This window comes from Canis lupus, chromosome 19 (genome assembly GCF_011100685.1).
Source record: "Canis lupus familiaris isolate Mischka breed German Shepherd chromosome 19, alternate assembly UU_Cfam_GSD_1.0, whole genome shotgun sequence".
NCBI lineage: Eukaryota > Metazoa > Chordata > Mammalia > Carnivora > Canidae > Canis > Canis lupus.
Genome location: NC_049240.1, coordinates 40,589,373 through 40,605,048, shown reverse-complemented (window position 1 = coordinate 40,605,048; position 15,676 = coordinate 40,589,373). Strand labels below are relative to the sequence as shown.

At 41.2% G+C, this 15,676-nt stretch overlaps 1 long non-coding RNA gene across 1 annotated transcript; it reads right to left on the bottom strand.

The window, feature by feature from the left end:
• Window positions 1–36: 36 nt before the first annotated feature.
• On the bottom strand, window positions 37–15,647 carry LOC111091069. The gene is made up of 4 exons (XR_005373806.1): window positions 15,595–15,647; window positions 14,050–14,211; window positions 12,204–12,286; window positions 37–414 (listed from the first exon to the last, which is right to left on the bottom strand). It is a non-coding gene; the product is annotated as an uncharacterized LOC111091069 (long non-coding RNA).
• Between the last annotated feature and the right edge of the window lie 29 nt (window positions 15,648–15,676).

Sequence of the window (15,676 nt, the reverse complement as noted above, 5' to 3'; positions counted from 1 at the left end):
AAGGCAGATGCTCAAGCACTGAGCCAGCTAGGCGTCCCATGGCTCTATATCTCAATTTGTTTATCCATTCATCCGTCAGTGGACAGTCGGGTTGCTTCTACCTTTCGGCTACTGTGAATAATGCTGCCATGAATATGGGTGCGCAGATATCTCTTCAAGACCTTGCTTTCCATTCTTTCAGATAAACACCCAGAGTGGGATTGCCGAATCATACAGTGGTCCTCTTTGGCACCTTTCATTTTCACAGGCCCCGTCGGTGACTGGGATACACAACAGAATTACTGAGGAGGTCCAGCTCCTTAGCTACCCGGGGCGAATGTGAGAATGCCATTCCCGAGGTCTTGCTCCATCCTCCCCTAGGAAGGAATAAACCTGGAGCTCTGTGTTGTTCCAGGGACTCAACCTGTAGATAGCCTGGAAGAAAGAGATAATAATTAGGCAAATAAATTTCAAACAGTGATTAGTGCTGCAAAGAAAACAAAGCAGATTCAGTGGCAGAGTGACTCGGAGTGGCAGCTCCTCTAACAGTGACACCAATATTTAATGTAGCACCGACTGTGCCCCCAGGCCACGTCCTAAGGGCTTCATTTGTATTATCTTCTATCAACTGTACAACCATTTAATGATATAAGGACATCACCATCCCCACGTACAGCTGAGCAGAAGGAGAAGTAGAGCAGTTGAGTGCTTGCTGAATATTACACAGCCCGCACAGGACAGAGCCAAGAATGGAAGCCAGGGAGGAGGCCTCTGGAGTTCCAGAGAGCAGGTGACATCTGAGCTGAGGCCTGAATGGCAAGGAAGCGTCAGCCATGCACAGTTCTGGGACAGAACATTCTCAGGTAGCAAATGCGAAGCAGCAAGAACCTGCTTCCACTACTGAAAGTGACTGAAGCAGCAGGTATAATCAGAGGGGAAAAGAGCACATGGGAGGTCAGGGGCAGATCATTAAAGATTTCATAACCAGAATGAGGAGGTTGGATTTTATTCTACTGACTCTGGGAAGCCACTGGAGAGTTTTAAGCCTGGGAGAGACCAGCTTTTGCTTTCCTTCCGATAGCTTGCTTTGGTGATATATATTACACACGGTTGCAACAAGAAACCAAATTCTGGTGGGGACCTTAGAGTCCAAGTTTCTGAGTTTCTTCATTCTTGGACAGATTTCACTAATATTCTACACGTGATTAGAATCTCTGAGGCTCACGCGTCACATCCATGAACATCTTCACACTGAGGCCAGCTCTCCTCAGCAACCATTACTTAACTGATGACCTACGTCCACCTTAACCACAGACTGTAATTTGCTTTTACCTCACCGTGCTATCATCACACCCCAAGGCCCTGGGAACAGCACTTGATTTTTTCAGAGCTCTGATTTCCCACCACAGGGGGACAAGATTACTTGCCCCCACTTAGGGAGATCTGCACGGACCTGTAGTTGCTGCAGGTGGGTTAATGAGTGTGAATTAGAAACTGCAACCCGATTAAGGAAATAACAGGCAGCCAACGAAATAGATGTGTTAGTATTTTACCTTGAAATGGCACTTACGGCTACATGAACTGGAGAAGATTATAAGAGCTCTTTCGGGCTTTTACATAAAGCGTTTGCCCTCCTCAGAGGCAGGGCCATCATTGTAAGCCTGGGTCCCCAATGAGGGCAGACCTGTCCAGAACTGCTCATCCCTGAAGTTTTCATGGCATAACAATCTGCCTTTTATCTTAACCAACTCACCTCATCGCAAGAAAGTCTAAATCCTCTGCACTTCTCAACAGCACTCTGATTGCCCCGGAGGGACTGGCCTCTGTTGTGTGGGACAAGAAATCAAGGTGCCTAACCAATGGTGGTGAGCACCACCCCACCCAATACTGGGAGCTGGATGAGTCCCTGCTCTGCTCCTCCTCTCACCAACTTGGCACAGGATGGTCATGTGACCTTCACCCAGGACAAATACGTCACCTTGGCTTAGCTGATCAAATCCTTGCCTCCCTGGGATGCTGAATCTTGGCTGAAGGACACAAGGTCTCACAAGGAACCAGAGTTCCAATGATATCAATGAGCAGAGCCTGCCATCCGCATCTTCTAGAGCAATCTGGTGCCCAGATGCTCCTACCCAGTTCTTCAGCTCTCACTTCACTCTTGGGAGCAGTCCCACAACCTTCCTAAAAAATAATTAGCCCTTTTATGCTAATATTAGCCAATGTTTCTGTTGCTTGCAACTAAAAAACGCAACTAGATACAATGAACACTCAGAGATTACAACTAGGTATCACCAAGCAACCTAATATCTGCAAGGAGATACATGCATCTGCTATCCAAAAACACAATGGCAAAAAAAAAGGGGGGGAGGGAAGGGAAGGTAGTTTCCCTCACAATGAAAAGATCCAGAGACAGGGACTCCAGGGCTGGTACGATGTTCACATGGTCCAGGCTCCGCCTATGCTTCTGCTCCAATATCTTTAACTCATGCTTTCACTTATGGGGTGTCCTTATGATCACAGATGGTCACTGTGGCTCTAGTCATCTCAGCCATGTTCCAGGTAGGACAGAGGGACAGGGAAGAGGCAAGGGTCCCCCAGCAGCAAGTGAGTGTTCTTGAAAAAAACTATGCTGGAAGTTACTTCTACCCACTTCTTTGGCCCAACCTCAAGGAAACCTAGCAAATGAAGTTTTTTAAAAATTGGGCAAATTTCCTTATTCAAATATACAGGAGCCCTATCCTACAAAGGAGAGAATGGATACTGAGTAGGCAACCAGCAATCTCTTTCAATATTGTTTTCTCAAAAATTGCTGCAGCTAGGGGCACCTAGGTAGCTCAGCCAGGTAAGTGCCTTCAGCTCACATCATGATCTCAGGGTCCTGGGATTGAGCCCTACTGAACAGGGAGCCAGTGTCTCCCTCTGTCACTCTCTCTTTCTCTCAAATAAAAAAAAAATGATTCAATTTTAAATTTCTGAAGCTTCAGAAGGATATTCTGAGGATTCTCACTCATCTTTTCTCAAATAGTTTTAAAAACTCTGATTATGAAGAAAATGACAGAAAAGTGTCCATTTCCATAGACCTGACTTGGCATCGTGGTTCCAGCACATCTTTGTGGAATGCTTTGAACCAGATACCCAATCCTAAAAATGTAAAATCTGCCTCAATCAACAAGGACTGGCTGAGGTAACAACCCACAGTCCCATCTATGTCAAAGATAGTATAGAACTAACATTTCCAATAGATGAAGTGTCCAACTGCACTGCAAGACCACAAAAAAAAGATGCATTGGCCATAAAGTGAACAGAACTCTTACAGTTCTTAGCCTTGGCCCCAGGAAGAATTTGAATTGTGCCGTAAGCTTAGTCAGGAATCTGTCTACCCGTATTTCCTTAGAAATTAGAGAAGAGAAACTACCAGGAGCCAAAGCCAGGGGTGCACTCATCTGAGGCATCTGGGGAGGATGGGAGAAATTGTGACGTTAAGGCAAAAACAGGTCTTTGTTCCTGCTGGAAGACAATTCTTCATGTATCTCTTGAGTTTCTGCACTTGTGGCAAGGGGAGGCACTATCTTTTCCAGACTATCTACATAGAGAATAGCCTTAAGAAGACAAAAATAGTATCTCTCTCCAGAACAAAGGATAAGTTTGCTTGCCCGTAGATAATGTCTCCCTCCAGAGCTAAGGGCAAGCATGCTTGTTTCCCACTATAAAAGATTCAGGCTCCCTCAACTCAGGATGCCTCTCCTGTAACACAGTTCCCTGTAATTGTGGGGGTCACCTGGCCCTCTCCATATGACCCTATGGAAATGGGGTTCAGGAAACTGGCACAACCATGACACTCAGGCTACTGCTACTGTGTGAAGTAACAAACTTCTTTGTCCTGAACCAGGAGTCCACCAGCATCCATAAAACTGCACCAGGGTAACTGGTTGGTTTGCGAGGTACAAGTTGGGTAAAATCCCAGACCCTTTAAAATCTTCATCTCTTTTTCCTCTTTATCACCATGTTCCCCCATGAGTTCTCTAGTCTACTTCCTGAATGTAAACACTGGGTCCTTAGCTCCCAATCATCCCCCAGAAAACAGAAATATTTTTAACACATTTGACTAAGTCATAGAAATCTCAAAATAATGCTCTGCATATTTTTAAGAACTTTCTAGTTGCATAAAAAAAATCCATCCAAGCACTTAGTTCCCTGCTATGGCCAAACCCTTGGCATGACATGGTTAAACCACACTTGCTTATGGCAGTGGATGTTTCTCATGAGACTCAACCACCTACAACAGAGAAAAAGAGATTCATGTCAAACCCAGTGCTGCCCAGAAGTGACCCAAGAACCAAGAAGGATGTATATTTATCTCCAAACTCCATCTTCTGACATTATCAGGCTGAGCTGCTGATGGCTGATTTTTATTTTTTTTTTTATTTTTATTTTTTTAAGAATTGGAAAGTTAAGGGAATGGGCCTATAAATAACAGGCTAAGCTGACAGTGGATGAAATGGTCCATGCTGTTTGACTTTTCAATATTAAAAACCTTCATTCACCCCAAATACACACAAAGAATGATCAGATAAAAAATAATCTACTTCTGGTCAAGCCTAGCAATCTGTTGTCATCTGCCAGGGTCATAGCAGAAATCAAACACTGAACAGTAATAAAAAAGATAGCAATCAACTCTGCCAATTCCATTCATTTCCGACCCATCTGCACCCGGGCCTGTTGGAAATTCAGCCTGCAGAGAGCAAGAGTGTGCGTGCTTCAGCTGTCAAACCCCAGTACGACCTTTCTTTCCATTCTGTGAGAAATCTGGAGTGAAAGCCAACTTTCTCAAATTCCATTCTCCCCAGGGAAATAATAAAAGATTCTTTATTTCCAAGAGCACATCCCCATTGGCCTGCTTTTCCTAAGAGAAGGGCTTTGCTGTAGAATGGGACCTTGGAAATCTCCTTGCTCAAATTTTGATTTTTCATATGAAGAACTAAGGCTCAGAGGGGGCTAGTGATCACCTGTATATTAGGTGATCACTAACTCCTTATCAGACAGATGGTTTGCAAATATTTTTTTCCCATCCCATAGGGTTGTCTTTTCATTGTACTGATGGTCTCCTTTGCTGTGCCGAAGCTTTGTGGTTTGATGTAGTCCTGCCTGTTTATTTATTTTGTTGCCTCTGCTTTAGGCTTCATAGCTAAAAAATCATTGCTAAGACCCATGTCAAGGAATTTTTTCCTGTTTTCTCTGAGTTTCGTGATTTCAGGTCTTACATGTAAGTTGTTAATCAAACCATTAACACCTCATGGAAATCCAGCCAAGGCTGTGTGGAGACAGAGTGGTTTTCACAAAATGCCTACTAAAGAGCCTCTTGAGTTGCTCCCTTCTGAGAGCAAGACTTCCTGTTATATTTGGGGAACTTCTGATGTGCAATAAATAATCTATTCTCAGCCTCCCTGAACCAGCTATTCAATTAATCTCGTGCCCTTTTAGGCATGATAAACCCCAAGCATGTTCCTCTCTCTCTCAGCTGCACAGGGACAGAGAGAAGACAAAGAAGGAGCTCTTCTGATGTGTCCCTTCTGCCCCACCCGACAAGCCATGTGCCAGTTCAGGTCAAGGAGCGGTCATAAGCAGGTGCCATTTGAACCATCTGTTCACTTTGAAGAGTATGTTCATTTTCCAAGTTTTCTCATATGTAAAAATCAGATTTCACCTTCCCATCCCAAAACTCAAATTTCAGGTTTTTCTTGAAAAATCAAAATTAAAACCATAATGTCAGATGGCAATGCCAAGGAGTGGCTGTCCTCTTTAGATGGTGACATGAGCTCTCTGGTTTGCCATAATCCCCACTCCACCCCTGACATTTCCTGCCTGTTCTTCATAGGAAACTGGACTTGTGACCTCTGAATGAGGATTTATTGTGGCAGTTTGTTCATTGTGCCAAAAAAAACCATTCATCGATTGCCTACGATAGCGAGCTAAACTCACAAAAATCCCTGACAGCATGGAGTTCATATTTTGGTGTGGGTTGACAGACAATAAACATATAATTATAGGAAATATTGGAAGGTGATTGTTCTATGAAGAAAAAAGAACAAAGAAGGAGACACCAAGTGTGGGTGGGTACGATTTTAAAATACAATAGGCAGGGAAAGGCTTACCAAGACATTTAAATTAAACCTTAAAGAAGGTGCAGGAATATGCCATGCAAATATGGCTTAGGAATAGCTCTATGCACAAAAGAGCAAGTGCAAAGGCCCTGAGGCAGTGAGATGTAGAAAGACAACATCTGGGGATACAGACACTTCTGTATGTTCCAGGGACATTCACTGTGTGTCCTTCTTTCCTGTTTCCCACTCCCCCACTTCACCCTCAACCCAGACTCCAGCAAAGTTAGTTCACTAGCCCCGAAGGCTTCACAGGGATAAGTACACCCCAGCTTGGAGGCAACTAGACACCTCTCCAAGGGATCCACAATCATGGATAATTTTAGGAAAATCAAATGCTGGACTTCCCACTCCCATCTCCACTCTTTCTAACGTTGAACTCTACTCCTGAAGTAGAGGCTTCCTGCCAGTCTGTTGATCCCCTCTGCCACCTCCCTGCTAAGATCACCCATGGCTCTCTATGAACACCAGCCCTCCCACCCAGCCTGACTCCTCCCACAGGACTTGACGCAGGTGTTCCTGAGCAGACCCTAAACAAAAGCAAATTAGGAGACATCAGTGCAAGGCACCTGGCAGGGCCGCCCCTCTCTCCCAATGTCAAGCATGTCCTGTTAACGACCAACAATGGCATTAAAGACAAAGTATTCTGGCCATGTTAGGAAGTTCTGAATTCAACTATTCAGAATTTCTACTTAACATCCTCTTCTCTTCTATCTCTGACTTGCATCAAAGAAAGCAATTCTCCTGAGGCCAAGAGCAAAGAAGAGAATCTGGCATAGGCCTTATGTTACCAGGCAGTAAACTAGCAAGGTTTCAGATCCCACTGCTCTCTTTCTTTCTTTCTTAGAATTAAAACCAGAAGTGAAAGCATTATCACAGAGATGTCTACTGGAATTGGAAAATGAAATCAGATATTTTCTGACAGGAAGCAAATAGATTTGGCTGATGGGCTTGACCATGGTGAACATTTTCCACAAATTAAGTTTATGGTTTCATATAAATGCATTCGAAGTTCTGCATTTGATATAAAATATTGCACTGGCAAAATTCTGTTGTGTTGACCAATGTTTTATTTTCTCAACCATTTACAAATATATCAGGTTAAAGATTATACCTAGTATACCTATCATTGAAAAAATAAGTATAATTAAGAATAATTTGATCAGGATTAATAAATACTTTTCATACAATTCCAAGAAATCAAGAGAGTGAATAAGCCTAACAACTGGATAAGAAATCTTTTGCAATTCAGGCTATCTCCAATTCTTTGTTTTTAATAAAACTGAAAGGAAACCTAACTGCATTGTCAACTGATCTGTCATTACTAAAATCACTGGATAAGTGTTGTGATATATCACTATGTAATTGTTGTTATATAAGCACAAAAAAATTCAAACTGGTATAATAGATCTCCTTCTGTAACTATTTCACAAATGAATTTTTTAATTTGCAGCTATAAAAAAATGGGAATAGAATTGATGCTCCCTCCATCTCCTTCTGACAAGAAGCTATAATCAACCATGAATACATGAACTATTTGTTAAAGCCCCAATCATGTCATTTAGCAGATATATTTCCAAAACGTTTTTACATTTTGCGACCAATATCAAAATTGTGATGTTATGATATTATGGTCAGCATACTAACGGTGAATTTGTGTACTACTAATAATTATAATGATTACTCAATCAGAAAGATTTTGTTAATACTTAGGGCTTTATTATCACAGGCTATAAAGGAAGAATTCAGCTTTAGTCAGCGAATTTTTGGTTTTGGAAGAACATGCTGGAATGCTCAATAAAAAACTTAGAAGCATAAAAAAATATATATACTAAGATTTTGTGGAGTAAGCAGAATAGAAATTCAAAGGAAGAAAGTAAAGATGTAAAATGTTCAAATGCTCCTGCAGAGCTTGTTTATGTATTCAAAAAGAGACAACAATGGGTATAGAAAACCTATGGTATTTAGATTTCATTAAATTCAAAAGAATAATGTAGGTGATCTATTTTTAAATGTCAATATTTGGAAATATCAGAAGTTACATACTTTGCATTATACTTTCTATTATACTCATTTCCTTAGGTGTGATAATGGTATTTATTGTCTTAGTACAGGAGAATGCCCATATTCTGAGGAGATGTACCAGCTGTCATGAAATTTCTCCATACTCATATATCAACAGGACTATTATTAATTTAATACTTTTATTTCAATTGGCTCATTTTCTTTTACTTAAATTAATTTTGAAAGAAAATGTTATGTCATTAGCACAAATAAAAAATTGTCATTACTTATTATAAAAAGAAGATAAAAATCAATAGACAAATGAAAATAAGATGATGTTTTTAACTTTCTGGCTAAAATCTATTACTTACACCATGAATCTGAGCCTGAAACCTATTCTCTCATTTAAAAAAAGGGTAGAGTAAAAAATATATAAATATAAATAAATAAATAATAATAAAAATTTTAAAGGGCAGGATTGTACTGGAGAAAGCAGTTTAGGGAGTGGTAAAAGCATTAAAGTAACTCAAGATACAAAGTGACTTCATTTTTTCTCTCAGGTGAGGTTGAAAATAAAGACAATTAAAATGGAGTGATGAGAAGGAAATCTTGCCATTTTGTGCCAACACGGATGGACCAAGAGGGTATTACTGTAAGTGGAATAAGTCAGACAGAGAAAGACAAACACCATATGATTTCACTTACATATAGAATGTAAAAACCAAAGCAAATGAATGAACAAGCAAGCAAGCAAACAAAACCAGAAGCAGACTCAGAGACGCAGAGAACCATCTGGTGGCTACCAGAGGGTGATGGGTGGGGGGATGGGCGAAACAGGTCAAAGGGGACTAAGAGGCACAAATGTCTAGTTATAAAATAAGTTACACGGATGAAAAGTACAACATAGGGAATATAGTCAATAATATGGTGGTAACTTTGTATGGTTACAGATGGTAATAGCACTTGCTTTGGTGAGCATTTCGTAATGTATATAAATGTCAAATCACTATGTTGTACACCTAAAACTAATACTGTAATGTTGACTGTATTTCAATTAAAAATAAAAAGCTCAGGGACGCCTGGGTGGCTCAGCGGTTGAGCATCTGCCTTGGCTCAGGGCGTGATTCTGGACTCCCAGGATCGAGTCCCACGTCTGGCTCCCTACATGGAGCCTGCTTCTCCCTCTGCCTATGTCTCTGCCTCTCCCTCTCTGTGTATCTCATGAATAAATAAATAAAGTAAATAAATAAATAAATAAATAAATAAATAAATCTCAAAAAAATAATAAAAATAAAAAATAAAATGCTTCCAAAATTTTGATGGAGTGCTTTATATATAACATGGATAAGGTACAGACTGTTAGAAGAACACCCAGGTGGCTAGAGGTGCAAAAATGCAAAGAGGGGACTTCAAAACAAAGGTCTACAGATGAAAGAACATGAACCACATGTGAAGGTTCAGTATGACTTGGGTTGACCGAGCCTCCTGGTTTTCATGAGAGTTTTCATTTTCCCGGGGTAATAATTGACGGTACCTTCTTTCATCCCAAGTATACTCTGTCTGGACAATCAACTAGAGATCTCCCCAAGTATGACCGAAATGTTGAGTATGGTGAGAAGAAGCTAGAAATGAGGCTGAAGAGGTGGGCAGAGTCCAGCTAAATCCCGAGGACAAAAGGGAACCACGAAAGCACTCAAGCAAGGGAGTCAGTCCCCTGATGAGACTGCAAACAAAGGCAGCTAAGTGTGGTCAATGGCCTGAAGGGGGCCAGACCTGATGGAAGTGAGGACAGCAGCATCAGCGGGGAAGAAGAGAAATGACCTGGTGCATATGATTTGGGGAGGTAAATTCATGAGGGCTTGGTAATCAATGGTGGGCATCAGGCCGGGGGTAATAGAACAAGAGGGGTCAAGGATGATAACCAGGTTTGGGCTTAAGCAACTGCTGGTTTAGTGGTGCACTCACTCAAACCGGAGATGAAAGAAAAGGAGGAAGTTTATGGGAGACCTAACTGTTACTTAGGTCAGAATGAGTGTGAAGTCACTAGAGGACATCCAAGTGGATATGTATAGTAGTACCTACATGTACAGGGTGACAGACTGGGGTGTGTGAGCATTAAATAAGAGGTCCTCAGTGTGTGCACATGCACACACACACCCTCCCCACCATGTAACCACCATCTCTAGAAAGGACTGCTGTGACAGAGATATATGGTGTATTCAGAACCATATGCAGTTTGAAAAACCCTTTCTCCTGACAGGTAAGTTTGACAGCCAGGCCTCCCTCTATAATGGTAATCAGTGATGCCAAGGGTAGTGGATGCCCAGCCCAGAGATGGAATTGTTCTGGAAGCATAGAGGCTTGGGTAGAAGTGGGCAAAGTTCTAGCATGTAATGTAGAGTAGAAGAAGGTAAGCCAGCAAAAGAGAGTGAGAAGGAGCACCAGAGAGAAGAAAGCCAAGAGAGTATGGTGTTTCTTAAGAGAGAACCTTTAAGAAGGAGGAAGGGGTTAAGTGGTCCCTAACAGTGACAAATAGTACCAAGATGGCATGGTAACAATCAAGATATGTCTATTGGACCTGACAAGGAGGTCACTATGGCCCTTGGTTGGGCAGCTTCTAGGCAATTGATGGATAAAAGCCAGATTACAGTGGACTGAAGAGTGGAGACAGGTGAGAGAGAACACCCTCCATTAAGACATTTATGGAGAAAACATTATGTTTTGGTCTGTGACCAAAACAAGAGAAATAATGTGACTCCCAATTAGCAATGTGAATTTCTTAGTACCAGGAATGTGAGCTCGGCTCAGGGAAAGGTAGTGGGAATTGCATGTCAGCTCCCCGCCCCTCCCCCCCCCACAGCTAGTCTCAGCCCACGGAAATTATCACTGGTCTCCCCAGGCTGGGGTGCCACTAGAGTGCCACACACCTGGCCAAGCAAATCATACTCACATCTGGACATGGGTGTCTTATCCATTGGTTCTCAGAAACCTCTCCATATTTAAGCCAGAACTATGTCGCCTGCATCTTCATAATCTCAACAGTAACATCAACTATTACTATATAACTAGACCTGAAGGAGCATGTAGTTTACACTTCGAGAACATTATATTATTTATTCTTTAAAAACAATCCAATGTTTGTAACACAAATCTCCACACCTTGTAATAGAGGAAAAGTAAAGATCAGAGAGGTTAAGGTACTCACTCCAGGCCATGCAGCTATTGGGTGGCAGAGCCGGAATGCAAGAACACATTTGCCTGGCATTCTGGAATACCTCTGCTTCCTACAAGGCTTGATAACAGGAGCATTTTACTCAAAACTGTCCAAGGCCTCATGGTGCTAAAATAGGGCAAACTGTGCAACTCATTAAATCTCGGGGTTGGTGGGGGAGTGGGTTGCCTGGGTGGCTCAGTGGTTGAGCATCTGCCTTTGGCTCAGGTCATGATCCTGGGGTCCCGGGATCGAGTCCTACCCTCAGGCTCCATGTACGGAGCCTACTTACTCCTCTACCTATGTCTCTGCCTCTCTGTCCCTCATGAAAAAATAAATACAATCTTTTTTAAAAAATATCTCTGAGGGAGAGAAAATAGTATAGGAGCTTGATCCTGGCCTGGAGTCAGAAGAACCCAGTTCAAGTTCTTACCTTGGGTGACTACTTCACATAACTACCCTGGACCTCACCTGTTTCCTCATGCATAATAGTAGGGGAGATAGTGACTTGGTCATATACCCCACCAATAAAAAATATATATGAATACATACTGCCAATACATATGCTTTTATTTATCCTCTCATTTATAAGGCAGAAATGTGCATCTTAATGAAGAAATACTGCACACATTATTAAAAGGCATAAAAATAAAATATTTAAAAGGGTGAGATAAAGGCGAAATAAGGAATATTAAATGTCCTATCGATCATGATGTCTTGATACTCTCATTAGCTAATACCCCAAGGCAAACATGAATTGGGGTAAGATTGATTCATCATAATAATAGTAGATAGAAATCCAGAGACCAAATATCTTGGTAATTTCGAGACATTCTTAGCTATCTTCTTACCTGGTTAAATGGAACGATCTTCATTTATCCCTCATGATGGCGGTTGATGAAAGGTGCAGTGTTGCCATGTCCCCGTGGCCCCCCTGCATTGCATGAGACATGTTATCTTCAAATGGTGGTATATTTGCAGAGTGTCCATTTGGTGAGGGATAGTTTCATTTAAACAAGGAAATAGAATTCATAAATCTACCTATGTGGGCACATCTATTTGTTTCCTGTGGCTGCCATGACAAACTAGGTGGCTTAAAACAACAGAAATTTATTCTCTCACGGTTCTGGAGGCTGGAAATCTAAAATCAAGGTTTAGGCAGTGCCACATTCCCTCTGAAACCTGTAGAGGAGAATCTTTCCCTTTTTTAGATGCTGGTGTTTGCTAGCAATCCTGGCATTCCTTGGCTTGCGATGCTTCATTCTAATATATGCCCCTGCCATCTCGTGGCTGTCTTCTCTCCAAATATCTCAGTCTCTGTGTCTCTTCTCTTCTTAGGGGGACACCAGCCATATTGGATTTAGAGCTCATCCTAATTCAGTATGAAGTCATCTAACTTAACTAAATGCATCTACAACAACTCTATTTCAAAATAAATCACCTTCTGAGGTACTTGGGACTGAGACCTCAATGAATCTTCTTATGGGACCCAACTTCACCTATAACAGCACAAATATGCTGAAAGGAAATGAAATAGGGAAGGCAGCTTCGTCCATGCTATAGACCTTCCACCTTTGTCTCAGGGGACATTGTATAGAAAAACCAGGACCTTCTGATGCATAGAGCAAGTAAGAATGTCATGTCAAGCCATTTATCAATTTTTTTAGATTCCTGAAGTGGGAAACCCATAAAGAAGGCTGAAAAAGAGCTGCCAAAGAGGAAGAGGAAGAAAGGGACAAGCGTGTGACCTCATTCAGCTAAGGGAGGTTAATGCTTCAGAAAAGGAGGGTTGACAGGGACAGTGGGAGCCAGAGTCACTATGATAATGTCTAGGAGGTGTCCACTGAACTTCAAGACAGGAAAATCACTTGGCCCTTAATCTCTTTGGTTTTACACTAGTATTTTCTTCACCAACTCCAAAGGATAACCTTGTACACCCCTTAAGGCACAAGCACTCTATTTTAGAGACTTCTGTCCTAGAAGAGCCCAAAGGTTCCTTTCAATTTAAAAAATGTAATGGCCCCATGAATGTCCCTTCCCCATAGATTACTCCCAAAATAGCTAAGAAATCAGATGCTGTGAAATAGTATCAGATTGAGTTGCATAAGAATTTTGTGAGGGCAGGGGCACCTGGGTGGCTCAGTGGTTGAACGTCTGCCTTCAGCTCAGGATGTGATCCCGGGATCGAGTCCCACATCAGGCTCCCCAGAGGGAGCCTACTTCTCCCATTGCCTTTGTCTCTGCCTCTCTCTGTGTGTCTCTCATGAATAAATAAATAAAAGCTTTAAAAAAAAAGAATTTTGTGAGGGCAGAAAGGGGAGACATAAAAAGAACACCTGAATATATTCACCTATTTATTTTTATCTTCAGGGCATGCTTGCAAGGAAAGCATGTAGAAAAACATTATGTTGAAACAAATTTGAAGAGTTTATTACTAATCAGTAGTAGTACTAGTATTCTGCATTTAGTTTCCTAAATTTAGTTTCCATTTCTCAGCTTCCTCATCTGTAAAATCTGTTATAATAGGACAGCTTCATAGGATTATTTTGTATATAGATATGTGTTAAGTGCATAAAACAGTGCCTGGTACACAAGAGCCGTGTAGGGTTTAGTCACGGTTGTGATAATCATCATGATGATGGCCAACTTACTGAGCTACTATAATGGACTAGAAACTCTGCTAACCATTTGACTTACCTCCTCTCTTTTCATCAATGTGAAATTAAGAGAATGGGCTGACAAACCAGCCTGACTTCAAATCCACATCTTGTCAGTTGCCAGAAAGTCATTCAACATTTTTGAGTTCTTATTTCCTCATAGGCCTCTCAAATAATCCATGCAATCCATCCAGAATAGCAGCTGGTGAATAAGCAATGTTCAATTAATGTAAGCTCTTATGCTTCACGACTCAATGAAGAAAGTAAAATTATATCCATCCTGGTCAAGGGTCTCACAGCCAATGTAGAGTTGAAACTGGCCTAAAAATCAAGTCAGTTATGTGGGCACCACATGCCATGATAGGCACAATTAGAAATCATTTTCCATTCAGTCCCTTATATGTCACGACACTGTCCTACTCATTGATTGACAGGTTCCTCAGAGCAGCAGAAAGCATACACGTAAGCACCCAAACTTTCACAAGAACAACAGTAGTCACACACAGTCTTTCTTAAAAGTAACAGGCGCTGGCATTGTGGAAAAATAAAAATTTTAAATTACTATTGAGTGGAGAGAATTTCGACTTGCTTCTAGACCCAGTCCAAAAAATCAACTAAGGTGCAGCCTTGGTTGAACAGATTATGAGGTCTCTGTGGCCCCCTTTGAATTAAAAAATTCTACAATTTTATGAATTTACAATCCAGGTGGGGCTATAAGACAAAGACACATAAGATAACTAGAGAAAAGTTTGACACCATTTATGGCCAAAGGATACGGCTTCAGAAAAGTTAAGGTAGCCTTTAATTGATGGTTTAGACAGTAATTTCTAAAATATCCAATCATGAGAATATCTTGAAGCTCTTCCTAAAAGTACAGGTTTCTGGACCACATCCAAGACCAACTGAATCACCGCCTCCAGAGAATCTGCATTTTTTAACAAATACCTTTGATTTTTGACCTACGGACTCTACACCTAGACATTTAATTGGAGTGATGGTTCAAAGAACAGTATTTTTAAAAAGTTCTGAAGGTGATTCTAATGTAACCAAAGTTGAAAAACACTAAGATCACTGAGTTGTTGGGGAAAAATTGTATACCCGTGTTCACAGCAGCATTATTCACAATAGCCAAAAGAGGGAAATAACCCAAATGTCCATTGACAGATAAGTGTCTAAATTATATACCAAACTGTTCTATATACATAGAATGGAATATTATTTAGCCTTAAGAAGGAAGGAAATTCTGACACGTGTTATAATGTGGATGAAACTCAAAGATACTACATTAAGTAAAATAAGCCAAACACTAAAAGACAAGTACTGTATGATTCCACTCATCTAGAATAGCAAACTCACAGAAACAGAAAGTAGAATGGTTGTTACCCAGGGGCTTGCGGAGGGGAAGATGGGGGTTGTTTAACGATAGAGAGTTTCAGTTCTGCAAGATGAAAAAGTTCCTGAGACAGACTCCACAACAGTATCAATATACTTAACACGACTGAGCTACACACTTAAACACAGTTAAGATGATAAATTTTATGTTATCTGTATTTTACTATGATTAAAATTTTCTAAATGTGGGCACCTGAGTGGTTCAGCCACTTAAGCATCTGCCTTCGGCTCAGGTTGTGATTCCAGGATCCAGGGATTGAGCTCCATGCCAGGCT